General features: G+C 42.0%; 1 protein-coding gene across 5 annotated transcripts in view; it reads left to right on the top strand.

The window, feature by feature from the left end:
- NDST2 (N-deacetylase and N-sulfotransferase 2) overlaps positions 1-26441 on the top strand; it is a 135400-nt gene that overhangs the window by 219 nt on the left and 108740 nt on the right. For 2 of the 5 annotated variants that reach the window (XM_080598084.1, XM_080598086.1), the window contains exon 1: positions 80-25830. The exons of the other annotated variants lie outside the window; for them this stretch is intronic. The gene's annotated coding sequence lies outside the window, so the exon portion shown is untranslated. Of the gene's footprint in view, positions 1-79; positions 25831-26441 lie in introns of those variants that run through there. 5 annotated transcript variants of the gene reach the window in all.

Raw genomic sequence — 26441 nt, 5'->3', positions numbered from 1 at the left:
GCGGGGTGGCGGGGGGCCGGCAGCCACCTGTGGGGGCCCGAGGGGCCTTCGCAGCGGCGGTGGCACCGGGGGGGGCGCGGGGCGAGGTGCCGGGCCGTGAGGGCTCGTTCCCCTCAGGCTCCCAGCCCCTGGGCCCGAGGCACGCTCGCGGCGGTGGTGAAGCGCCGGGCGCCGCCGTTTGCCCACGCCAGGGCGAGCGAGCTGCCTGCCCGTCGCCGGGACTAGAGGCGGGCTCGCGTCGCCCGTCTGAATGCAGCCGCAAGTCACACGGCGGCACACCGGGCTTCTTTGTGACAAACCGCGCCGAGGAAGCGTTCGGAGTTGTTAACTGTGCGTGCCTGCCTCGCTGGGTTGCGTGGCCCTGAGGTAAACTAGAAGCACCCGATGCGTTTTTCAAGTTACGTGCAGCCAACTCGGTTATCTGCAGTAACTGGGCTGGGAAGTGTTGGGTGGCTGAAGAACCCGGGTAGTGCTGCTACGGCGGCACACCTTGGTATGAAAACACCCTGAGAGCCGCAAGTATTTACAAGCACAGCGTCGGCCTCATGTGCTTGTTCGTCAGGCTGGTACCCTGCATTCTCACAAGATGGCTCGGGGCCGTGCCTCCACACCAGCGGGAGCAGAGCCCCCAGGACTGGAGTTCAGGGACAGCCAAGGTGCTTGATCTGCGCTTGGTTGGGGTGGCATTTCTGCGCCAGGCTCCTCAGTGCCACTGCCTTGGTTACTGTTCCAGCTCCTGGAAGATCTCACTAGCCCGTACTTCACGCCACACAGAAGTGGTTGTGCCGTGCTAAGAGCTCGGCTGGTTCCAAAAGCAGCCGAACTCCGCTAGGCCCTCTCTGAGCCAGTGGAAAAACTCCCTGCTAGAATATGGCAACCAGCATAAAATATTCTAAAACTTTTACACTGTCAGCAGCTGTGAACATGGATGTATCTCGTAGCATTATTGTTTAGTACACTCACTGTTTTCTTTTAAATTTTTTCCTTCTCACCCCAAATTATTTTCTTCTTATTTCTTCCCTTTAGGTTTTTCTTTTTCCCTAAGTCCATGGTATTATTCTCTTTGCTGCTACTTCTCTAACATGTTTTCCTGTTGTGTCTCTCCTTCCTCTATTTTGATATTTTTTCAGCCTATATAAAGGTTTTTTGTCCATCTGTATGATTTTGACCTATGAATCACTGGAAATTTCAGAACGCAATGTAAACGAGCTGCAGAGCAGGGACACAGAGCAGAACTAGTGGCACATTTGTCCTTGTCAGAGCTTTTGCTCTAGTCACAGAAACCAATGTTGCTTCTGGGCTCTCGAACCTGGTGTCAGACCAGGGACTGGGCCAGTGCTGCCCTCTGGGGAGGGAGTTCTGTGGCACCGGGCAACAAAATGGGGATATGGTATAGAGAAAGCTGAGAATTGCTGTTTTAAGATTTAGAGTAATACCTGTGAGCATTTATCAGTACAGGAACACGTATGCTGGAGAACGTGTGTTTTTGGCAGTATCCAGTAGTTGCAGCGGTGGTGCTGCTTGCTGCATGGTTTTTGTGTAATGCACGTTTTAGCGTCATGGTGCCTAACCTTACATCGATGACCTGGTAAAAATAAAAAGACTGAGCTTGGTTTTATATTAGCATTTCTATGGTTCCTTTAAAAAAAAAAAAAAACATGGAGGGAGAGGGGATATCCAAATGCAGATGAGGCCCTGATGTGGCCTGAACCACAGTGGATCTCCTCCTTACTGTGCCCTGTGTGAGGAGTTTAATTGCCTCTCTCTCTGATCTCTCTGTGGTGTATCTGGAATATGCAGTGGTTCTCAGAGCAGAGCTGCATAGATAAGATAATCTGTTTCATTTTAATTGGCAGAGCTGTTTACGCATGATCTCTCACTCATTTTCCTCTTTTAAAGGAATGTGTATCTGTCCCTGATTACAGCTCAGGTCAAAATCCCTCAGCACTCGCAGCAAATCTATTCTAATTGGTCTCATTTACCTCTCATAAGGTTGTGTTTAAATTCTCTCTCTTCTCAAATCCTTCTCCCCAGCCTGCAATGAAATTCATTATGAGGTATTTTATAGACCAGGGAAGAGCCTCTGGCTGTCAGCAGCCTTTGCAGCGCGTCGCGTTTCCAGCCCAAGAGGCAGCTGCAGCACGGTTTGGGGTGCCAGGCAGCGATGCGGCAGCAGCAGCGCACGCAGTCTGTGGCGGTGCCACTGGGCGCGAGCGCCGCTTCCGCTGCCACTTCTGGCAATAATTGGGGTGAATGCTCCCGCTTGTTGTCTCCACTCCTCTAGCCTTTACGTAGGTGCTGCCGATGCAAGGGTCTTGGAGTTCAATTTTTTCGTTTCTAGCTGTCTTTCCTGTCTTGGTGATTGAGTGTAAATACAGCTGAGTTGCTGCTGCTGTCTGCGAGGACAGGCTTTTGAACAGCTCAGAACTGGCAGAAGCCTGGTGCTGGGAGCTTATTTTTAGAAGTCACAGAGCAACATTAGCTGCCTTTATAAAACATGCTGTGATTTTCCTGAGCGCGGTCGCTTTGGTTAATTGAATGTAACGTGAAGAGGTGAAGCTCTGCCTTTCATTACGCCTGCGCTGAGGCACTTCACCCCTAGCCTGTGCCAGCCCGGTCTGCAGGCACAGCACACGCCTGGTCTCAGCACTGATTTCGGCTCTGGAAATCTCAGAGGCTGTGTTTTCCGTGAGCTGTGCCTGCTGCCCTTGTGTTGCTGGTTTTCCCACTACACTGACATCAGAAGGGAGCGTGAGCCTTTGCTGGAGCCACCCCAGCCCGGCTCCCAGGCCATGGTGCAGCAGCTCAGGTACTTCTGTATTGCTGCTCCTGCTCTCCAGCAGCAATCTCCAGCAGAGCTGTGCACCGCTGCCTCTTAAATTGCGTCTGAAAGACAGACTGGAGTGCGTACATCAGGGCCCTAGCTGTTCTTTCTATTTGAAGGTCTCAGGCCCCTGGCAGTTACTGTTTGGGGACGTTTTTTCAATATAGACCAATATCCAGAAAGGACGTGCTACAGATCGCTAGACTGGATCCGTATGTGCCCTATTAAAAATGTAGTAGAAACCTGTAGATGTGCGTGATGAATTAATTTCTACATCAGGAAGATATCTATCCTCCATCATGTTATTGCTTGCTGTAATATTTTTAGTAAGCTAACTGATCGCCCAGCAAAGGCGAGGTGGCTGATAAGATTGTGAAATGCAGCCTGGACCTTCTCAAAATATTTGTGGCTTTTACTGGGTAAGGTCACAAGATCCGTTTTCACAGAAGCGGGAATTGGTGTTTGCTTGTTTTTTAAAGCAGCCCAAACTCTCCAAACAAGAAGAGGGATGGTCACGGTCTGTCGCTCTATATAGACTCAGCCTGCTTTTGATTTCATTGAGTAAAATGAATAGCACAAAATAAATACGAACAGCTTCACGCAGCACTTGCACATGTGCTAACAACACCGAGGTGATGTTCAGAAATACCTGTCTCTTAACTGCGTTTGTAGCTGCGTGTAACTGATGCTGTCCTTCCTGCTGGGGTTGCAAACACGAAATACCAAGAGTGTTTGCGCCTGCTCTCAGGCTGAAATGTTAATACCTTAAATTAGCCTAAAATACTGCACGCTGTCTTTCCGGACGTGGAAAGGAGAAACATGTTTTGTCCTCTCCTTGGTGTATGGGGCGTGGGCAGATCCTACTGCTGGTCCCAAGCCACATGCGTCACCCCACAGTTACCATCTCCAGTGCCTGGGGCAGTGCTTTGTGCGGGGTGGAAGTGAGGGAGCGGGACCAGAATACAGCCGTACTGCACCAGTCTGATCTGTTTTCTTCCTGGGCTGCAGTGCATTGTTCTTGTTATTCTGAATTCCCTTTTTTTTCCCTTTGGAAGTGTTTACGTTTGTGGAAAAGGCTGTACGGGGCATTCCCTGCAAAGCAAGAGCCAGCAGAGGCTGTTCTTCCTGCCCTACCTCCCTGCAAGGGCACATACAAGGAGACGAGGGTTTGCGGGCACCTCCTCAGGGAGGAAGGGTTTCCCCAGGAGTGGAGAGAGTAGGACATAACACCGCGTGTGATAAACGACATGCCAGCAGGTCGTAGCCCTCCCTGGGCCTGGGGACCACTGCTGCTTTTATTTATTGATATGCAGTTGTCCTCTGTATCCAGCAATTCTCTTAGGAGCCAGGTTGGCATAGATAATGCAAGAAGGAAGGAGGGAAGAGGAACAGCGAGATGACAATTTTATCCCTCTGTCCTAATCTCTTTTTTTTGCAGTTCTAGTCTGCCATCTGGTCTTCCTCCTCTGTTTGCCTGGTCTCACACATCCTTCGTTTCTGCACCAGAAACTTCCCAAGAAGATGGCTTTCCTCTGAGCAGTTCCTGTTGGGAGGCCTGCATGTCAGCACCGTTAGGTTACATGGTGGAGCAGCTTTGTTTTCTTTGGTCATGTAGTCTTACAGTTCCAGATGATTCCATTAGCTGAATATTTTGTTGGTCTTTCAGCTTGTCTCTAATTAATGCTAATTTGCTTGGCAGTACTTCTGTAGTAAAATCAGAGTTTGCATGTGGATTTTTGAGCTCTTCCTCAGATATTAACTCTTAAATTTTCAGTCATTTTGGTATAAATTCTTTAAAGGAAATAGTGGGATGACAGGTCCTAGCTGTGATAATCTCCGAGTAATAGAGATCAATTTAGAAAACAAAAAAGTGCAGATTTGCTTCAGAAAGTGTAGAAGAACCCCAGAAGATTTTGTAAACGTGTATTTTTGTCTTACGAGTTTCTTACTAAACAGCTTTGCATTAGCTCTCAGCCTGACTTGATGCTTTTGAGCACACAGGAAATTTCACGTCAGAAAGGGCTTTTAGGGCAGTTAATTTAATCATCTCAGGGCTGATGAGGGTTGCAGAGTCATCTGACTGTACGTAAAGGTCTACATCTGAAGTGTCCCCATCTGAGCTAGACACTGTGTGTTCCTTTTGCGTTAGGACATAGCTCATTTCATCCTAAAGCAGAAGGCCACCTTTGGGGAGATGGATCACATTCCTGAAGTCTTTTTTTTGACTTTCCACCGACTATAATTGAGACCGAGGATGCTTAGTGCAGATGTAGGAAATGTCAGCAGGACAGACGTCTAACAGGAGATAAGCTGAGTACCTTCCAGAGTGACACTAACTCGCTTCTCATCCTGGGCTCCTTTCAGTGCAGCACTTTTAATACCTTCACTGATAATTGATTTACATAAATTTGACTCTTCTGAACTCAGCTCTCTTACCCATCTTCTTTACAGCACTTTTTCTTTAGTTTTCTTCTTTTTTGGGGGGGGAGAGGGCGTATTATTTCTGAGGTAGTGATTCTGTGCCACTCACCCTTCATTCTGAAAGCTTTTGCAAATGCTGTGCTCTGCAACTGTTGATCACCTTTTTGCTCTTAGCTCTGTAGTTAAGTTGTTCAGCAGTCAGGGTCTCCCGCTAACTGGTAACCAGGACCTTACTGTGGTCCTGGCCAGCCATGCCTGTTCCAGAGAAACCACACCAGGTCACGAGTAGGTCTTTGTTCAATACGGGATCCTAACAGTTGAGGTTATACTTGGCTCTGGGAGCCAGCTGAATGTCAAAATGACCTGTAATGTCCTATGTTTTTCAGCAAAGAGGCAGGCTTCTCTCCTGCCCTGTTTTGCACTGTTGGAAGTTTTATTTATCAACAAATGATGAGTGCAGGTTTGGAACAGACCAGAATGGTGGCATATTATTTCTAGGTCACTGCTGGAGAGGCATAAAATAATTTCACAGCAAGCTGAATACCTCTTAATATTTGGTGGCCCAAGGTGAATGAGGAGCCCAGTAAGACTGGGAACACAGTGCAAGCTGATAAAAGGCAGAAATTTTCAGTGGAGAAAAGGCTGGTGTCTTGGCTGACTCCTTAAAACGTTGTCCTCTTCCACCTGACATTGCCCAAGTCTTGCTTGTTCTTCTCTTCTGGGGATCATCTGCGTGTCCATCTGTTCCAAGCATAGTGATGTCTTTGAAGTGGCATCACTTGTGTCAGTTGTGGATGTAGGGAACTGGAATCAGCAGCATGCTACTGCCGGTGAACCCCTTGCCCTTCCAGTTATTGCAGGCTGGGAGATGCAAAAAGAGCAGGCAGAAACTAACGAAGGCAGTGCATCGATCAGCACTGAATGAACGGTCTTGTGTGAGGATTGCTGAAGCTCCCTGTCTCATCAGCTTTTGAAAGCCCTTTCAGGAGAATGGTACAAGAAATCACAACATTGAATCTGTCTTTTCAGTAGCATAAATGGGGTCTTGGGCTAGTCCAAAGGCTACAAAGAGGCAGATTCATTTCAGCATCGAAGCCTGGCATAAACTGCTAGTCTCCATGTCTAAATATTGTCCAGAGCGCCTCTGAAACATCAAGCCTTCCCTTCTCCATTTCAGTTACAAATCACATATTTAATTTGTTACTTTTAATTTCCTTTTTTTTTTTTTTTCCTCGGCTTTAAATGTTCTGGATTCAGTCAGCAATCTTCAGCTCAAACTGCATGTGCTTTACTTTTGTCTGAGTCATAATCATCTTCCTCATAAGCAGAGATCTGTCACTGCCTCCTGATTTAGTTTTGTCTGCAGGCTTTCATCCATATCCTTTTATGTTCCTGTTTCAGATCTGGCCACTTGTATCAAAGCGTGGTGTGAACAAATCTACTTCCCTGAGTCAAGGCTACCACAAAAACGTGTTGTGATGTGTTAGCACCTATAGGTTAGTGTCGTGTGACAGCGTGGGAACAGGGGAGGTTTCCATGGCCCGAGTACATATAAAGACAGAGATTTCTGCAGGAAAACTTGCTTTGCCTCAGATGAAATAATGGTGTTTGCCTTTCCAGCATTACTTTTAGATAGATTCCTCACTAACCACATGTGATGGTACAGTGCCTGTGGTAGCAGGCAGAGCTAGGAGGTCTCGCGTGGTGTTTGTGGGCAGGTTAAGGATGAGCTAGTACTCAGGAATTGTCCTACTTGCAGCTGGCATTAAGTATAAAATTTTTCTGAGGTTGTTATAGGTAATTCTTTTGCATGGTGTAGAGCTGTTTTATAATCACCATACTTGTACGTCCCTCGAAGCTTTTTCCCATTGCTAAATGCAAAGAGGGTGAAGATGCCCTTTGAACATACTCCTCTTGGTTTACATTTAGGCTGATGCTACTGCTGAGAAAAGCAATCCCATCCTATGCTGACCCTTCTCAATATTGGCACAAGCACTCAGAAAGCAAGATCAGGAAACTGATGTGGAATTTAAAATAAACAAAAGTAAAAAAAAAAATAAACAAAGCAAGCCTTCTTTTTTCCTTTGTTATTGTTCTATAAAGTGTGTGCGTGGGGGGGGGTGTTATTTTTCAGTTCATCAGTTGGAAACCCAGTCAGGCTCAAATGTTTTTGTGATGGCACACTGCAGAGTGTCTCGGGTTGATGAGGTGTCAGGACTGCTCTCTTTGGAGGAGAGGAGAGGTGCAATCACCTAAATAAATATGTGCCAAATTATCACCTTTAGAGTATAATTTCATGTGGTGTAATCTGAAGAGGTGTCTTACACTACTTCTCTTTGCATCAGTCCAGCAAGTCCAGCAAAATTTTAAAATGTCAAATTTATCTAGGTTAAACATTGGTGATAATGTAACAGTGGTGATAAACTCCAAAAGGACGTCAGAAACAGGCAACGTAACAGACGAGCTGCGTGTCCAGCAGACTGTGAGCCAGTAACTACAGCTTCATGACTTCCTGTTCTTTTCCACTTTTAATTGGGCAGTGAATTTATTTTATCAGTGATTTCCTATGAGGAGGAAGATTGAAGAAATCAAAGCAGTAGGTGTTTCTAGAGGAGATGGAGCCAGAGGAAGAGGGAAGCAGTGACTTTGATCAAGGTACAGACCAGACCCATCATCACAGGTTCTGCACTCGGGTTCTTGAATTGTACTCCAGGACCTTTCAGCTTCTCTGATGATGAATGCTTCATTATCTTTACATTCCTGTGCGATTTACCAGATACGTTGTGTCAGAAAACTAGTTAGGTTTGTGCAGAGTGGTTCTTGGTTTGGAGTTTTTCTTTTCATGCCTTCTTAAAAATGAGATGTTTCTGTGTTTTCCTCAACATCTTTTCCTAGCACCCTGCCGCTGACAGGCTGACCCATGGTACTGTTCTGAACAGATCTTTGAGGACTGAAATTACTGTGTGTGCTCAGGCCCCTTCCCCTTCCTGCAGTTATATCTTCCTGAAATGCATCCTGTACAAGGGTGAAGATCAGCCAGAGACAAGGCTGCAAGACAAAGCAGTGGGAGTTGATACAGTGTCTGTGCCGGAATTGAGGCTTTTCTTGAAGGGGGTGTCTGCAAACCATTTCATCTTACATCTATATTCAATAGTTCTAAAAAGAATGAAGTTAAAAAAAAATTAAGACAAACACCTCTTCATAGTAAGTGTAGGGTGTAAACCACAAGTGAAAGATTCTTTTTCTCCCCTGTCATCAGGCTTCATCTTCATCTGGAAAAAGCATTTGGTAGGCATGCAGAGCTTGTTCGGTCTTCATTGGCTGGTGATGTAGGAACCCCGTGCTTGTTCTACCAGGGTAGGATTGATGGCATCAAGCTTTAGACAAGCGTTGAGAGTTCTGTTTCTGTACTGTCTTCACAACCCTTTGGCACTTGAGTTACACAGCCTCTGCTGTTGTGTCTCTCTTGGGATGACAGAAACTGTTCCTGGGCCTGTACGAAGTTTCATTCTCCCTTGCAGTCAAGACCTTTTATGATAGCTGTCTTCCAGTGTAGCTGTGAAACCGCTGATGAAGCTGGGGAAGGGGCTGCAAGGCTTGTGAGCGCAGAGGTCAGACCTCTCACGATGGCCAGAATAAGAAAAAGGAGCTCACAGCCAAGTGAATGGAATGACCATGTCTGCACAGACAAGAGGGTATAATCTAGCACTCAAATCTCAAATTTAGATACCCTAGAATCAATTATCTTTAGGTAATATTTTTAGTGAAATTTTGCCATCTAACGTAATTCCACGTGACTGGAAGGAACAGAAAGAAGCAGCAAGAAATGCCTTGTTTCATGTGAAGTTGTGGGAACGGACTGGGTACTGCGGTGGATGAAGTCCATTCTGTGAGTACAAGGAGACTTCTCATTCCTTCCTTTTCCCAGGCTGGATGCACTGAAACTGCAGAAATAGAGATCAGTGGGGAGTATGAGAAGAAAGTGGACTTTTAGTTAGTACTGATTTGAATCTCGCTCTGAGTTGGTAATATTCCTGTCCAGAGCAAAAGGCTCCTTGTTCTGTCACTGGCACCCCGGAGCATCTTAAACAGCGATGAGAAAATGTCAACTAATAACACTTACGAATGTATGTTAATTGTTATAATTTTTGGCAATGGCAATTCTGGGAACCAGTACATGACAGCCATGAGTGAAGTAATTCTTCCTCTGTTGTGGTTGCTCAAGTATGGTCTCTCTCCTAGGGAACAAGTCATACTGTGCATTTTTTTGGCTTGGCAAACTTCCTGCGCAAGATCAGCATTCCCATTACACTGGTAGCACAGCATCATCATGCTTTAAATGTAGTAACTGCAGAGGTTATAAATGACTACCGATTTTTGAATGCTGCAATGTTTAAGTATTCAGCTTGAAGCATTTTATTAAAGGGGCCTCATTACCCAGAGCAAGCGCCAAGTGCTTTAAAAATTCTGTGCCTGTTTAATGTAGCTCATATTGGGCATAGCTAATCACTGCTGAGACTTAAAACCTTTAGTGCATCTGGGAGCAGGTAGGTACGAGGCTGGGCAGAGGAATCCCCTTTCTCTTTCCTCTTCAGTAAAAGCTCTTTCTTGACACAGAGGTCCAATTGCTGCTGTTTCTTGTATAATGTGCAGGGCATAGCAATATGTGGGCAGCAAACTAATGCAAAGTACTCTCCTGTCTAGTGTTTCATTGTTCGTTCTGCCTGAGGCTTCGCAACCTTGATCTTTTTTAGTTAAAGTCTTTAAACAATGGATTATCTGTTTTCACAGGCGTTAGAGGATTTGCAATAGCAGTTACCCTTAGGCATTTGGCTCAAGATTACAGCAATAAATAGGTTCACCAGAGCCCCCCCAGCCCTTCCAAGAGCCAGACGGTCATAAGATTTGCCCCTGCCATATTTTTCTACTTCGAAGTCCAGTGAAGTGTGTCAGCCTCTTACCAACTTGAGATAAACCCTGTTCTTTCTGACCATTTGCACTCGGATGGTTTGTGAGTAAAGGAGGATGTGTGTGGTAAGGTTGAGAGCACCTTCATTCTGCTCACAGGACCCTCATCCTTGCTGGTATGGTGGCTTTACTACATTACCAATATGGATTTTCCTGGAGATCAGAGACCTATTTTGAAATCCAGCCTAGCTTTTTTTTCCCCAATGCCCAGCAATCTGAACATTTCATACGGCTTTAAAGTGTTCAAATTGGAATGTAACTTCAGTCAATATTGATATTTCTGATCTGTGTGTGCCAGCTGCTATTTTCCTGAAAGAAGGTGCTGGGACTGTAAGGCCCCACAGCCGAGATTAAAAACCAGTTGCCACCCAGTTGTGATATCTGACGTGGCAATTTCTGCAAGAGCACTTCCTGATTGCTTTGTTTAAACAGGGAATGTAATGTTTTCTTCTGTTACTATGAGATCTGAAGTAGTTTACAGTTATCAGACATCCTGCTATGTTGCTTTGGAGAAAGATGTCAGCTCTCAGGAGAAGACCCAAAAGTCAGTTCTAATAAAAAGCTACATTTTCTATAGCAGTTTATTTCTGGTTAGATGTTCATTGTATGACTTTGCATGGGCTGTGCTTTGCACAATGGGACTTGCTTTCTTCTAAATAGCAGTTTCATCTCAGGAAAGTTCATTGCACAGAGAGATCTGTGACGTCCGTACATCTGAGGGCCTGTGAAGTTTTCCACCCCAACAGATTCTATTGATTTTTCGGCAAATGCTATTTCTCAGCCTTCTGAGCTGTTCTTATCACACCACATCATGCTGCTCGTCACAATTAAACAGCATGTGCCGTTTGGCTGCTGGCTTTATCAAAAGACCCTCCCATCGCATGTACACAAATTGGAAAAGGGAGATAATTCGATTCTCTTTAGAAGGTTTTTTTACTTGATTCATTTTTTTTCTTTCCTGTCAGTGAGTAATGATAAGCATTTACTAAATCACACTATGTTTTCAAAGTATATAATACATGTTACCTTAGTCTTGGAAAACTATGGGTTTACTTTTCAGTAAGAGATAAAAGCATTTAAAGTATTTATAAATAGAGTCAGGTCAACTTCAGCACTTTGCCATGTAAATTTTCATCACAAGATAGTGGAAAAATTGAGTCTTTTTTGGGGGTTAGTACTTAAAATGATAGCAGCATTTTCTGCTGCAGCTTTACTCTTTCACAGTATACTTTGATTCCCCTTCCAGGGGAAGAGTACTCATTTTTATTTTTAGTAGGTGGTTAAGTGATAAGAGAATTGGTAACTTAACTAAGGAGCGCAGCAAGTTTGTGGCTACACTCTAGAGAATCTTTGTATGAAGGCTGCTGCTTTTTTCACTGGTTTGGAGGGGTGGGATAGGGAAATGTATGTGAACTATCTTGAGTTGGAGCGGAGTCCTCATTGTTCTCTATAACTATCTGGAAGGAGGTTGCAGCGAGGAGAGTGTTGGTCTTTTTTCAGATGAGGAGCGACAGGACGCAAGCAATGGTCTCAAGTTGTGCCAGGGTAGAGTTAGATTGGGTATCAGGAAGAATTTCTTCATGGAAACAGTTTTTAAGCTTTGGAACAGGCTGCCCAAGGGGGCAGCGGAGACCCCATCCATGGAGGTATTTAAGAGATGTGTGGATGTGGCACTTAGGGACATGGTGGACTTGTGGTGTTAGGTGGATGATTGGAGTTGATGATCTTAACTTAAAAGTTGAGTGAAAGGCTAACTAAAAGCATGGCTTTTCCAACCTAAATGATTCTATGAAAACGAGTGTCTGTTACTGTATTTCTATCAAAAATAATAGAGATGTATACGCATATATGCATATGTAGATTGCATGTGCTTAAGGCTTTGCAGAGCTGCTTAGAAACTCTGAAGATCCCACCCACACCGAGCATACATGAGCCTGGGGTTGACCCTGGAATATCCCACGAACTGCAGGTCCCTGCCCGTATGGTATGGCCAGCACTGGAGTTGTCACCAGAACTGCAGCTGTCCTGAACAGAGGTGTAGAGGGGACAGGAGGGAGCATCTGTACCGGAGCATCCCAGGGTTGTGAAGTAGAATGTGACAGTGTTCAGAGTGAACCATAAAGATCCTTACAGTAGATGGAAGCTGAAGCTACAAGGTGAGGAAATGAGAGTATGGGTGTTAGAAAAAAAATGCCTGTTTCTAGGAAATGAATGGGATTCAAAGAAACAGTGGACATGCTGAGTTGCTAGTAGGCTTTTGGGTGCTAATGAAATGGAAAATACTGCATTAAGGGGGTACTGCATCTCTCAACTCGTGTTGCCAGAGAGAGAAAATCAGACAGAGAATTGATGGGTGACCAGCAAGGATGGACACACATGGTATGAGGAATGTGAGAAGGTTGGATTATAACAGGTTAGATGGGAGAGACAGGCTTTGGGGGTAAAAAGAAAATGAGATAGGTAAAATACAGATAGCAAGCAGCAGATACAAACGTTTGTAGCACCTTCTTATGCCTTGGAGTGGAATCCAGGTCTCTGAATCCGAAGACTTTGCTATAAGAAAATGCCTAAAACCTTCTGGCAATGCTTTTTCCTTTTTGTATTTCTTCTACACCAAGAACTACCACAGAGTCATTATAATTTATGGTTGGCTCAAGGATGCCTCTGTGGCAGAGCAGACACTGACAGCACTGCCCGTATCAGTGCAATGATTATGTAATGGAATTCCTCCGTTAGGATGCTGTTGAATGTGGAAGTTGGAGACAGGAGGAGGGACTCACGCAGAGATGTGTATGTGCATATGTTGTACACCATCACATTCAGATACTTTGAGGGTTGTAAAGACAAGCACTGAAAGGACTTAAAGTATCAGAATTAATTTTGCCTATGCAACCTTAATGCATCCCCCTTACAAAGAACACTTTTGGACTTACATGGGTCATGAAAATACAGGGGAAAAAATTCATTTTCCAAAACTTGTTCTTACAATTCTTCCCTCTATACATGTTTTACTGTACTTACTGTAAGGAAGAAAACATGCTACAGATCAAAGATTTTAATCTACTGGTATTAGTTGAATTTTTGGAACCCAACGATGTGAGTTAAGCTGGCATTGTTTATGTATTAATTCTTGCTGGTGTTACAGAGTGGTATGTGCAATTTGCAGCCTTGAAGTACTGGATCTTGGGAGCTCAGCTTGCTGTCTTTGCAAGGATTTTTTTTTTCCCTGTCTTTGGAGAGTGGGTTGCAAAAAAGTCATACCTTGAATTGTTTCCTGTATTTTGTCCTTTGGTCTTCTCTTCTGTGATAATAGCATTAGCGTTTTGGCCTAAATGATGGCAAAGCTTTGCTAGGATACAGGGAGCAAAAAACATAAATCTAATTGCTTTTAAGGAAAAAGGAAGTGGAGAGGTTGAGGGTGGGAGGTCCTGTGAAACAGCTTAATATAGGACTTGTGAGTCAGTAATTTCCTCTTTCCTTTTGCAGTTTTCTTGTCCAGATGGGGTATTTTCTTTTCCCTTCTCAAGCCAGCCTTTTTTTTTTTTTTTTAAGGGAAAAAAATGCAAAAATAGTATGCAGTGGCACAGGTGTTTTTCAGGCCATAAAACTGACAGGAAGAGCAAAGAGACAGGAATCCTCTACTGGAGCAGCAGATCATGCAGCTCGTGGCATAAATGCTGCTCAGATCCCGCTCCTAATCCATCTACTGCTTACCTAGACAACCCAAAACACTGGCCACCTTGAGTTGGCCTGTGAAGAAGTGTGCCTCTTTAGAACATACTCTGCTGTAATAGCTAACATGCAAAGTTGTTAGACAGGACAAGTTACTATGAATGATTGTAAAAAAATCCTTTTAGATTCAAGACTGAAGCAATAGTTCAGAGAGGTCTGACTCCTTTTTCATCTCAGTGGCATATTACCACAGAATCTTTTCAGCAGTTACATTTTTTCAAGTGTAACTTTTTATAATGAGGGAAAAAAATCCCACATTTTCTATTATTGTTTTCTACATCAACGATTTCATGTTATTTTCCCAGGAGGATTGCTCCTTTTTAAATTTGTGTTTGTAGTGATTTAAATTTGGGGGTTCTTACTGGAACTGTTGTGTTTTCTGCAGACTTGTTACATTAGTCCTACTTGTGTTGAACTAGCTGATGTAGCTCAGCAGCCCTGTGATCTGGTGCTTTTTTCTGAATCAGTCCTGAACAAGAATCTCCTGTGTTTCATTTGGCACTATAATTAAAGCAGACCAGTTTTTCCATATTACTTAGTTCAAATCCATGTCTTCACTTAGGAGAGACCAGAGAGATTAACAGTTCACCTGGTCACTTATTCTTTGTTAAAACAAACAAATGCTTTGCCTCTGCTCTGTTAAAAAGCCACGTTTTTGGAAGACCACTGTTGGCAACCTGCATCCTTTATTTGGGTTGTCCGCTTTTTCTGTAATGATGTAGCAATTCATTTGTACGTCATGCTTAGAGTTTTGTTTGGTATTTAAATGCTATTTTTATTTATTTAGCTCTAGGAAATGTCTGTTCCGGAAGGGAAGAGGCAGCCATTGCATCCAGAAGCTTACTACTTGGAATAGGCAGCATACAGATGTAACGAGAAGTGGGACACAGCAAGTGACCAGTGGCTTGCTGTGCCTTTCCAGCTCTGTGGGCTGTGCAGAGATGTTTTTGAGCCTCCTGTCTTTTTAAGGAGGGTGGAAGGAGGGCTGATGAGTTGGCTGTGGGATGTGGCTTCAAATCTTCTGGAGCAGAAAGTCGGGATGGGAGACAGGCACAGATTTTTCTGGTGGATTAAAAAAAAAAAACACACAACAAAAAACAAACAGGAAGTGAGTCATGTTCCACTGCCTCTGTTAGCAACACTGAAAGGAAAAAGCTGGTGGATACATGGTTTCCATTCTAAATAACAAACACAATAGGTAGGAAAAGGTGTTGAGGGCTGGAAGCAAAATTTAGGCAGAACTGGGAAAATTGAAGTGAAGAAGGACTTTTTGAATGTTTTAGAAAGAAACTTATAGGAGATGTTGATTTGTAATTGACCTTTTTATTTTGCACCCAGCATTGAATTCAGCTGTTTTTAAGCTCTAGATAGCTTGACTGTGCCAAAAGTTATTTTTCAGGATCAAACAGAAAAATGGCATTTGCTGGAGGCCTTTTTGTAAAGTGTTCTGCCTTTTATCTCATCTGCATAACATGCATCAATGGGAGGTGCCTGCTCTGTCTATTCTCCCCCTTGACTCCTTAATTAGCAAGTAACTATTTTTAGTTATTTGTCAGTACTATTTCAGAGAGGTAAAAACAGGTGGGTTGAGCAGAGCACAGATTACTCTTTGTAGGTAGTTAAACTGAATTCTCATCAATAAGAGGAGAGAAACAGGAAAACAATACCTTATGTGCAGTGCAGGTCTTTGTCCTTTCTTAGTACTTGTGGGTGGATCCCACGCTGTTGCCTTTTTTTTCACAGGACCTGCTAAAACCTTGGTTTTCCAAGTAGGCGTCACTGCATCGTGTCACAGATTTACTGGGAGTTTGTGTGCAGTGGAAGGGGTAGCTGTAGTTGCAGTGTTTGTACCTCTGCTGCTTCAGAGGGGGAATAAAGGGTCGGGCAAGTGGGACCATCTTCAGTTACAGCCTGTGTTGAAAAGGAGGAACTCATCAAATACCCATCATATTTAACTTCTTAGCATTAGGTAAACACTGTAAAACTCAGCAAAATGCTGAGTGTTTCACTGATGTTTTGATGTATGACCAATTTGAGCGTCTTCGGCTCATTCAGATTGAGTGCTTTTGGCCGTAGCCCCTGGGTAAAGTGCCAAAAGACCTTTTTTTTATATGTCCTGACAAAATGATGTCATTGATATTTGGTTGTTGACAGCATCGAATGACTCAAAACCATTGTATGAGCTTCTGCCATTTCAGAGATAGTAGTGATCTCATTGTCAGGCTTATTGGAGATATCCTTCAGCTTAATACTTTAACAACTGTTGAATCATCCAGAATTGTTCTAATAAATGGAGAGATTACTTGACGCAAGTGAAGCCCTTATTTCTAACATCAGGGAAATAATACTAGCTCTTCTCAGAGTATGTAGATATCTGTGTTTTCTAGTTGTCAATACAATAGAAAATAAAATCAAGTAAGAGTACCTCTGAAGATGGACAGCAGAATATTTAATCTATTTCAGGGCCACCTGTAATTGCAAGAGATGAATTACTGGCTATGCAAGGCTTTTTAATTGGCGAGAGGGTCATACATTTGCTATCAAGGTTTTCAGATGATAGAGGGGAAGTCAGCAGGCACACTGACAGGGGTTTTGGCTTTAGCTTTGTCAGTAGTTCTGTCCAGGTCAGGACAGAAAACACTCATGTCTGTGATAGGAATAAGGAAATGACTTGCTTAGCCCACACTAACAGTTTGGGGTGGATGAAGAGATATCAGAACCTGTAAGAGGGTTTTCAGAGTATTTCTTTCTGTCAGTCAGCTAAGTAACCTCTTCCAGTATTTTTTAGACATTTTTGTCTGTTTTTTATATATATATATATATGTTTTATATATATGCTGCTTTCTTAATTCTGTAAAACAGCTTCTTGAAAGCATTGGCTTCTGCAAGCTTCACATCCTGCATTAAGGAATCAGATTTGATGGCAAGTTCAGATGAGCAGTACCCCAGTAAACAGCTAATTCACATAGCTGTTACAGTTGCTTCCACCACCAAGGGAGGAGTATCTCTCTAGTAAACTACAGTTCTTGAAAAACAGTTTCTAAAAACAAGGTGTTATATTCAGATCATTACCTTGCTGATAAAATATTAGGCAGAAACATATTCTGCAATGCAGGCAGGCTACTTAAAGTAAATGCAGGCTTTTGGTGGGGTTGAGGAATAATGTGGAATTTTCTAGAACTATCCTTGAGAACTGTGACAGAGCAGACCCAGTTATCTGCACATTGTTCAGGCAGATGGTGGCACTTTTTTAACCTGCTCTCCAATCATGTTCTTTTTAAACAAAATCCAGTGTTATCTCATTTTGTACTAAAATTTATTTGCTGTTTTGTTTGTCTGAACCCTTTGTCCTTGTTCAGAAAGTGAAGAGAGGCTAGAGGTCTGTGCTGTGGCCTGCACTCTACCCTCACTTCACGAGTGTGCATCGTGCGAGGGCAGCTGTGCGCCGGTGCTGCTGGCCTCATATTGGAGAGGACACGTTGGCCGTGGGTGGCTTGAGAGCTGCTTTGGCAGCCTGTTGACATTACATTGTCACTTACAGATCGAAAGGCCTGGTGTTGCCCACACACCTTTTGTCACACCTGTGGTGCTGGGCTCGGCTGGCACAGAGCAGACCTGACTGGGTTTCTCAGCTTGTAGCATTGATAGTCCCTCATGTTGTGAGGTATAGCAGGCCTCAGCCGCGCTGCCTGCACCTTTGTTGTCCCGAGTGCTTGAGCTGGTAGGCTATGGCCCCAAATGTAGAGATAATTTCAAAATAATCATTATCTCTCTATGTTCTCCCAATGATCAGGTGTCTCTAGCTTGTGCTCTGTGCATTTTGTGGTTGAGGTACCAGATACTGGCCTCTGTGACAGGCGTGGTCGGCCTGTGGTGTCACCATTTATAAATAGCTCTAAAAAACAAAGGTGTGCTCCTAGTTGGGCTGAGCTGTGTGCTGGAATTATGCCTGTGGGCCAGGACTGGTGTGGTAAGGGATGCTGGCCAGGAGCTGAGGGGCACTGGGAGTGATTTGTGATACCGGGACTGGAGTAGGAGAGGTTGTCCTAGATCAGTGTTGTGCGTTGGCTTGCTGAGGAGGGAATGGAGGAGAAAAGGAAGTTAGTGAACTGTAGCTGGTGTCTTCTTTTTTTCTCATCAGCAAATTCAGTCAGTGTGTATTAATGAATGAATGAGGTAATTTTTGCTACCTCCTTGGCTTGTATTATCTCCAAGTCTCAGTGATATGGCATGAGAGATTAGATTTTTGCATATGTGCTGTTGGATGAATACAGTACAAACTAAGGGAAGAGAAGTATTTTCACAAACATATCTGAATAGAATATAGTTAGAAACCAAAGGCACCTTTGTGTAGCCATTGTTACTTAAGAATGATGGTTTACTTTATAATGTACGGGAGAGAAGTAATTCTACTGAAGAGTTCCTATTTCTTCATAGAAACATAATATTCTGTCCTCTTACATATGGCCTTTGTGCACTGTGCTTCATTGCCATCTATCTACTCTCATCCCTCCATTTCCCTTCTTATTCTGTCCTTTGTCCTCAAAGCTATAAATAAAATTTATTTAATACTTATAAAACCAGGGATTCTGTTTCTGGTACTGGAGAACAAATTTGTGGTTGGAATTGTTTCATCCAAGCCGAAATTTTGTCTGCTTTCCTGCAATTTCTTGTGTGCTGTAGTTGAAAGGATATTGGCTGTGCATTAGTGCATATGTGGCTGGAAAGGATATGTGGAAATGAGGGGCAGAAGCTGATATTTTCTTTCCCTGTGTTTTTTAAGACAGAAACTAAATATAGTGAGTGTTAAACAGATGGCTATGTTGTCTTGCAATAAATATTTGAAGAAAATTAAATTATGTCCTGCCTGTTTGCTGACGACAGTTTCAGCCCCCATAGTAACAGCAGTAATAATAATAGGAGGATTTACAGTGTATTTATTTTTTAATTCTCAAAGTGAGGTACCTAGGAAGGTCATGTAAGGAGATTTTTTTAATGTGGGAAAGATCAAGTGATATGCTTGAGGTCATCCAGCATGTCAGTGAGTCTCTTGAAAGAGAATGCAGGTCCCCCAGACAATGTTTCCGTTTTAAACCATGCTGACTTGCAAAATACTTACTTGAGCATTTCCTTCAGACCTTCGCTGTTCGATTTTTTTTCTTAATTTCCACCTCATTTTTTTGTAAATGTTAACTCAGAGGTGATAATAAAAAATAGACATACATTCCTGTCCTGTGTACTTGATCAACAGGCTTGCTATGAAAGCCTACACTGAACGCCCTCCTGGAGTTTTGTTCTGAAGAAGAAAAGGTGGTGGATGCCAGAGAGATGATGAAGACTCAGCTGAAATGAGAGATTTTATTTATACAGCTGAGGTTCATCTGGTGATATTAATAGAGTACAGGCATTTCTTTTAGATAGATGGGGTGAATTTTGTATTTAGCTGAGGTCAGTGTACTACTCTTTCCAGCACGAGCCAGCAAATCTTGTTGCCGTTTAGCTGTTCACATGCATTACCTTATCTTTACTGGAAGGATTCTTCTATTTTCTTCTGTAAGGCTTTCTGATGTTGCTAGATCAAAAGCTCTATGTGAGAGACAAAGGATGAAAGTGAGGACTGTAATATATCACTCAAAGGCGAGAAAATTTGACAGTGAAATGGATCCACGGCAACAGAAAAGTTAATCTGGCCCCTACCTCGTCCATCCTCTTAGGAGTCTGCAGAGGCGGTACAAAAGGAAGTTGTGGAGTGTGTGCTCCAGTAACCTATTTCACACCAACTTTCAGTGAGGTTTCTCTGTTCTCTGACTGGAAGTTGTTGTTTCACATGAGGTAGAGTGGAATTGGCTCATACCACATGACCATTTATGCAATGGGAGTAGTTTGCTTGCTTTATTGCATTAGAGTGTGTAATTGGGAATGTGTCTGGCTTTTTTTTTCCTTTTTTTTTTTTTTGTTGGTAGGGAGAGAGCAAGACCTGGGATTCTTCAGTGCCTCTGTAAAACTTTGTCATCTGTCCCAGATTAAAGATATATTAATAGCATCCTGATCTCTTATATGCATGGTTGGTCCTGTTGCCTGGATACTAACATAAAGTGATTAGAAATCATTAATGTAAAAGGAACAAAATGGGTCATAAAAGTACCCAGATAGGCGTGTTTTGCCCACCATGCACATCAGTACTTGGTTCTTTTGTTTGCTTGTTGCAGGTTGTGCTCTGCTGTAATGCTGCACTAGGCTTTTTACTAAACTGCAAGAATAATGCCCATGATATTTTCTGCCAGCTTTTGGGATTCTTTTGCGGATTCTTCCCTGTTCTTTGAAATACATCCATATCCATTTTTCTCACGTCATTTGTACCCTTCCCAAATACGTTACCTTGTTTGTGTGTCTGATCAAAAGCTGTCTTGTCTGTTTAACTTCTTTCAATATGGAATTGTGGTTTTAGTTTCAGTGCGCTTTATTACTCTTTGTGGCAAATACATAAGCACTTTGTCACATAAAGGAGTGTTAAACATCTCTACAAAAGTCCCTTGTTTTTTAACATCTCCCTGGGGTCTTGTAATGCATTTGTTAGGGCTCTGGAGAGATGTCACTTTCTAACCTCGTTTCTGGTTCAGCTATTCTCTTTTCCATCATTTCCTACAGTGTTTCTGAATTCCTTCATGAAAATATATGTTCACTTACCTCTTTTTCCATGCTTTTTTCAAGCGTGGAAGAAAATACCTGACAGTTTTGGTGGTGATTTTTCAGTTAATCCTCTGTTTCTTAAAGTTTATTCACACATAGAGGTGCTGTACTTTATTCCAAATGTGATTCCCCTCTCCCACCCAAACTGTTCTAGTAGCACTCTATGATACTTTTGATTTAAGGGTGCAGTATCTAAAACAGTTTTTTAGTTTTCCTGACTTAACCAATTGCTAGCAGTTGGACCGCAGTAACTGAATTCTGAATTTGCTTCAGTTATAAAATAAATTGTTTGCTTAAACTGTATCTTTGTAGGCCTTTGGTATGAACTGACAAAGAAGGAAGAAGGGAAACAGTAATGCAGGTTTCCTAAATTCACGATGGTAAAGAATGAATTCATGGATTTCAGGCGTGTGAAAGTATTACTTGCTTGCTCTTGGAGAATTGTTATGTGTTGTTTAGCACTAGTATTACTGTGAACGAGTGTTAAGTGTAGACATCTTAGATCAGTGTGATTTGGTGATTAGGGAAAGGAATGTAGAAGGATTGTTTTGTGGTTAATATGCTCTAGCTGGGATTAGAAAATTTGACGTAGGTTCCCCGTTCTGCTTTTCATGTTAGCTTTGGTAATTTATTTTATTGCTGCTTTGGTTCTGTTTTTGTCAACTAGGATAAGACTTTTGTTCTAATGTGTTGTCTCAGTTTATTTGGAAAGGAATGTGGGACAGGGACTGTCTTCTATTAGTTATACAGAAATCAGATTATATACACAGATACGGATGTGTACCTGTGTATGTGTTTGGATAGATTTCATAATATATAGCAATCCTAATCTTGTCTGAAGCTTCTTGCTGTGTGCTATAATATAAATAGCAATGAGAATGTAGCTGAAACAGAAATGATATGATGCTTTCTCAACAATCTGGTCATGAAATACAACTTTTGTTTTAACTGTAGATGGTGTTTTTAGGTCTTGGCATAAAAACCATATGATGGCTTTCTGAATTCATAGGTCAGTGCACAAATATATACAAGAAAAATTTATATCCATCATTTCATAACTTTATTTCTTTGATATCATAATTCTTATTGCTATATAACCCAGTCTCCTTTGTGCCTTACTTTGCATCATAAAATGCACTTAGGAGAAATAGAGAAACGGATAGGATGAGAATGTCACATCCAGTCAGAGCAGTGATATATGTACAATACAGTGTTCTGTTTCCAGTAGTACCTGATGGTCAGTTGTTCTGGGGGAAGTGCTAAAATCTCCATTATGGACAATAATGCAATTAGGTGTGAGAGTTTCAGAAACACTTCAGAGATTTAAGCACACACATCCTGCTGAATGGCAACGAGACTAAAAAAAAAAAAAAGGCACAACAAAACAGTGTAAATGCCTATCTCCTTTGTGTTTGAAACTAAATTTATTTCTGTTTTCCTATGTTTTACTAGCTCTTAAAAAATATTGCTCTGATAATGGTTTACATAGGTATGCATGGCTGCTTCTTCTCTAATTCTGCCCTTCCATTTTAAATAACTTGACTTTTGATTTTACTGTGTTGTTATTGCTTAAAGTAAACAGCTTGTTTAGTCAAGATTTATTAGCTGCACAAATACTGAACAGAGAAGGCTAGCTAGCTAAGTTAGCAGGCTTGTGGAAAAGAAGCAGGTGGTGTAGAAGATCATACCTTCCTTGTACATGAGTCAACAATGCAAATAGTGCATGTGAAGGAGCCCAGCGTTTGAGACATGTAATCTTTCTCTCTGGCACGAACTGGTAAGATGTCAGCTGGAATGCTGCAGACGGTTTTGCACACCATACTTAGGAAAGATCAGGACCAACTGGAAATAGCTCATGAGAAAGCAATTGCAATGAAAAGCTGACCTACAAGAAAAGAAAGAGTCAGGATTGTTCAGGCTGGAGAAGGTAAATTAATTTAAAAACTTTAAAGTGTGCTGCAAAGAGAAGAAGAACTGTTTTTCCTCTGTGTTCACACAGAGTAAGACCAGATGTAAAGGGCTTAAATTGCAAATTTAGAGTAGACTTTAGGAAAAGCTTTCCAGCAGTGCAAATAGTTAAGAAGTAGACTGAATTGACTAGGGACCTCCTGAAGTTCTGCCTTGGAAGATTTTAGCAGAGATAAAAGGCAAATGTGTCAGGAATGCTTTAGTTATCACTGATCCTACCAGAAAGAATTCCTTCCAAGCCTGTTCTGTGTGATTTTAAGGGTACCAAAATTATTTCTGTAGGGTTCCTTTGATATTAAGCATATTCTTTGCCCTGATCATTTTCTTGAGCATTTTTCTCTCTGCTAAATACAGTTTCAGCCATGGTGGACTGAAACACATTGAAGGTGGGAGTATGTTAAGAAAGTGTATGTTAAAGAATGCTACTATAAATAATGTAAATATATTTTCTAAATGCCTTGTTTACTTTTTATTTTTATTTCTGCCATACTGACCAAATGACTGACATGTGACATAAATTCTTTCAGGCTTACTACAGGTAATTCAGAGCTCATAATCAAAAGACCTCTCTCTTTTTTTTTTTTTCTTATTTCCTTCTCATGTGCTTCATTGCTCTGGGTGCAAAGCACCCAAAGGCTCTCTCTGTGTTAGAATCTTCTGTGCATTTTATCATCCTTACTGAAAGTTGTATTCAGTTGAAATTTTGTGTTTGCTTCCTCTTGCAAATATTTAATAACAAACCAAAAGAAAATAGATGCTAATCTTTGAGAGCTCCCCAAATACCATTCTTCCACGCTCAGAACTGATCGGTGATTCCCATTTTGTTTCTTATTGCGTTTCCCGCTTGTGACAGTACTTTGTTCTCCTTGCCTGCACAGTGACTTGAGTGGCCCTTTGTAAAGGACTTCACAAAATCTTTTGAGAAAGTTCCAATAAACAATGTGTTCTTGTATTCCTTTGCTCCACAGGTTTTTTTCCTAATCCTTGAAAGAATTCAGCTCCTTAACAGATCTACCTTGTGTTAAATTCATCTTGTCCCTGCATCCATGTTAAAATCTTCAGTGTTCACGTGCTGCAAATGATTCTTCTTCCCTTCGTTCTTGAAAAGTCTTGGGGTTTTTGCAGATTTTCCAATTTACAGTCTTTCAGTTTTATGTTCTTGTACCGAGGTGTTGCTGACAAATGGAAATGCAAGGTCGATATACAGTGGACGTTTTTCATTGGCATAGATTCATACACAGTCCCACTTTTCTCCTGCCCCTGTACAGCTGCGTGCATAGTGAGTGCCATTAGAAGTGTACAGATTCACAATGAATTCAATCTAAAAATGAAAAGTAGCTCCGTCATCACAGCGCATAGCATCACAGGGCAGCGGTGGCTGCACAAAAGCAGTGTGCATCTGGTTAATGTGTGGGAAAGGAAGGGGAAGGAAGATAAATGCCTTGTTTTGACAGTGCTGTTGGCTTAACTGTGTATCGTACATAGCTTAAGATATGTCAGATTGTCTGGTTTGGTCTTGTCTTATTAAATCAGATAAGTTAAGCTGAGAGTAGGAAATTCTCAACAGGGAATCACAGAAATGTAAACACATTACCAGCAGCACTGAAAATCATGGTTAGCCACATGGAGACCCTGTCTTACTGTGTCTTACTGAGAAATGTATGTTTTAGAACATTATTTCAGGCTATTTTTTTTTTCTAACTTCTGATGCTGAGTTGGAAGTGAATCAAATATAGGTGAAGAAAGGACGCAACAAACAAGAACTAGAGATGTTAAAAATAGGGAAGGAGTATAAAAATTAGATATTTTCCGTTTGTAGGGAGCTAATGGAGAGAATGTAGTCAAAAATGTTAACCTGAAGTCTGTTTTGGGGGAGACTGAAGCTAGAAAAGCACTAGTGTGCTTTTGGGTGGGTGGCTGAGCAGCAGATAAGTCAGTTTGCAGATGCATTGTGACAGCAAGTATCAAATTAATATGATTTCAGGTTATACAAATTAGAGAGGAGTTCCCTTCTTTAACAAGTTTGAGAATTAATTTGCCAAGACTGCAGGCCCAAAAATCTTGTTTCTAGACAGATGTAAACCAATTGAAGAGAGCTGAGGGAAAAATGACAAATGACTGCAGACTGAGGGACTGATGGGCAAATATGCTTTCCTTGCCTATGTGATAACCAGAAGTGCTGTTATGAGAAGTGATAAGTCTACGAATATTTGAGAGGCACATACTTGAAAGATGAATACTAATTAATTTAATAGGGTAAGAAGGGATATAACTAGAAACAAGGGAATGAGATTATAAAATATATTAAAGTATGGCATAGTCTCCCCAAAGGAAAGGGTGGAAGAACATATATAATATACTCTGGTAGAAAGATTCAAAAAATAATCTAACATCAAAGAGTCAGCTTTCAGATGAAAATAGATTGGATAATTTAGTAAGGCTCTTTCACTCATTTAGTTTCTGTTTGCTTTTGAAGTATTAAGGAAAGTTGGCAGCCTTTCTTAACTCTTTATTTTTGCATCCCTAATGCTTCCTGCTGATTCCTATCTACATTATTGCATACCAGTGCTAGATGCTGCCTTTCTTTAGAAAATATGTTCAAAAAAGGAGCATTAGAGCAAACAGTGTAAAAAGATAAAAGGGGAGGAGAAAGATGAATAAGCTTTGTGAGTGACTTTCAATAGCATTATGTTGCTGCATACTGCCTAAAAGCTGCAGTTGGAAATGAATAGGAGCTAACTAGTATTGGAGGTCTGGTTGCACTGTTTTGTTTCTGAGTTCATCTAGGTAAATGGTGGGGATGGAGCTCCCAGAGTGTGAGTTACTACTTGTGTTACATTCGGCCAGCCTGCAAGGGAAGGAATGGTAAGATCAGGAGTAAACCTTTTTAGCAGCAGAGAATTTTCCCTTGATGAACCAAACTGTGTCTTAAATTGCAGCCAGAAAGTCAGTTTGACTGCATCTGAGAGAATGGAGAGCTGCCCTAAGCTGCTTGTTTGCCTTGTGCCAAATTGGCCATGAAACTGAAAACCTTGTGCTGTGCCAGTTGCTTCTTTTTTGGATAGGCTGTCAGGTGCCTGGAAGGCTCTGGTGTGGTGAAGGGAGATGATGAGGAGTCACCCCATGAAGCAGCAGCCCACATTGCTGGCTCGTGAGAGGAAATACGTGGCTGTGCTTGGCATTTGCTGGCTGACTCCTGTTGGCTGGAAGGCAGCGCTGGAATTAATGTGAGGAGATTATGTAAAGAATTCGGGAAGTGTACCAGTTTGGGGTGTTTTCCTTTATAAAGCGTAGAAATGTAACCTTAGTTTGCAAACAGCACTAAGACAAAGCTAATTTATGATGCTACACTGCATTTCGGTACATGGTCTCTACATGGATCTGTACAAGGATTTAAGCTGCTGTCTGAACTCCAATATACAGAGGGCTTAATCTAAGGGGGTGTTTTATCTCTTCCATTATGAGGAAGAGTCTTCATGTGAAATTTAAAGCCAGGTTTTGAGTGCCATGATGCATACCATCATGGAAGTTTTAACTCTGACTAGTGAACTGTCAACTCTTAAACAAGCCCGGAGGTTCTTACTGTATTCCTTCCCTTCCTGCTTTACATTTTACATAATTCAGGATCACTTTCCATGACTAAGAAATACAGTCGTTACTTCTACTTGCTGGGTTTTAAGGAGGCACAATAATGTGCACAACCATCTCATTGAATAGTACAAGTTTAGAACAAAATATGATGATTTGTTCAATGCGTGTGCAATGATTTTTATGCTCACATAAAGTAATCCTTGATCTTTCTTTTCCATCTATCTCCAATCCAGACTCATTTTGCCTT

This window comes from Anser brachyrhynchus (assembly GCF_964034855.1).
Source record: "Anser brachyrhynchus genome assembly, chromosome: 6".
Taxonomy (NCBI): Eukaryota; Metazoa; Chordata; class Aves; order Anseriformes; family Anatidae; genus Anser; species Anser brachyrhynchus.
Note: the sequence above shows the minus strand (reverse complement) of the source record. Positions and strands in the feature narration are given on the sequence as shown.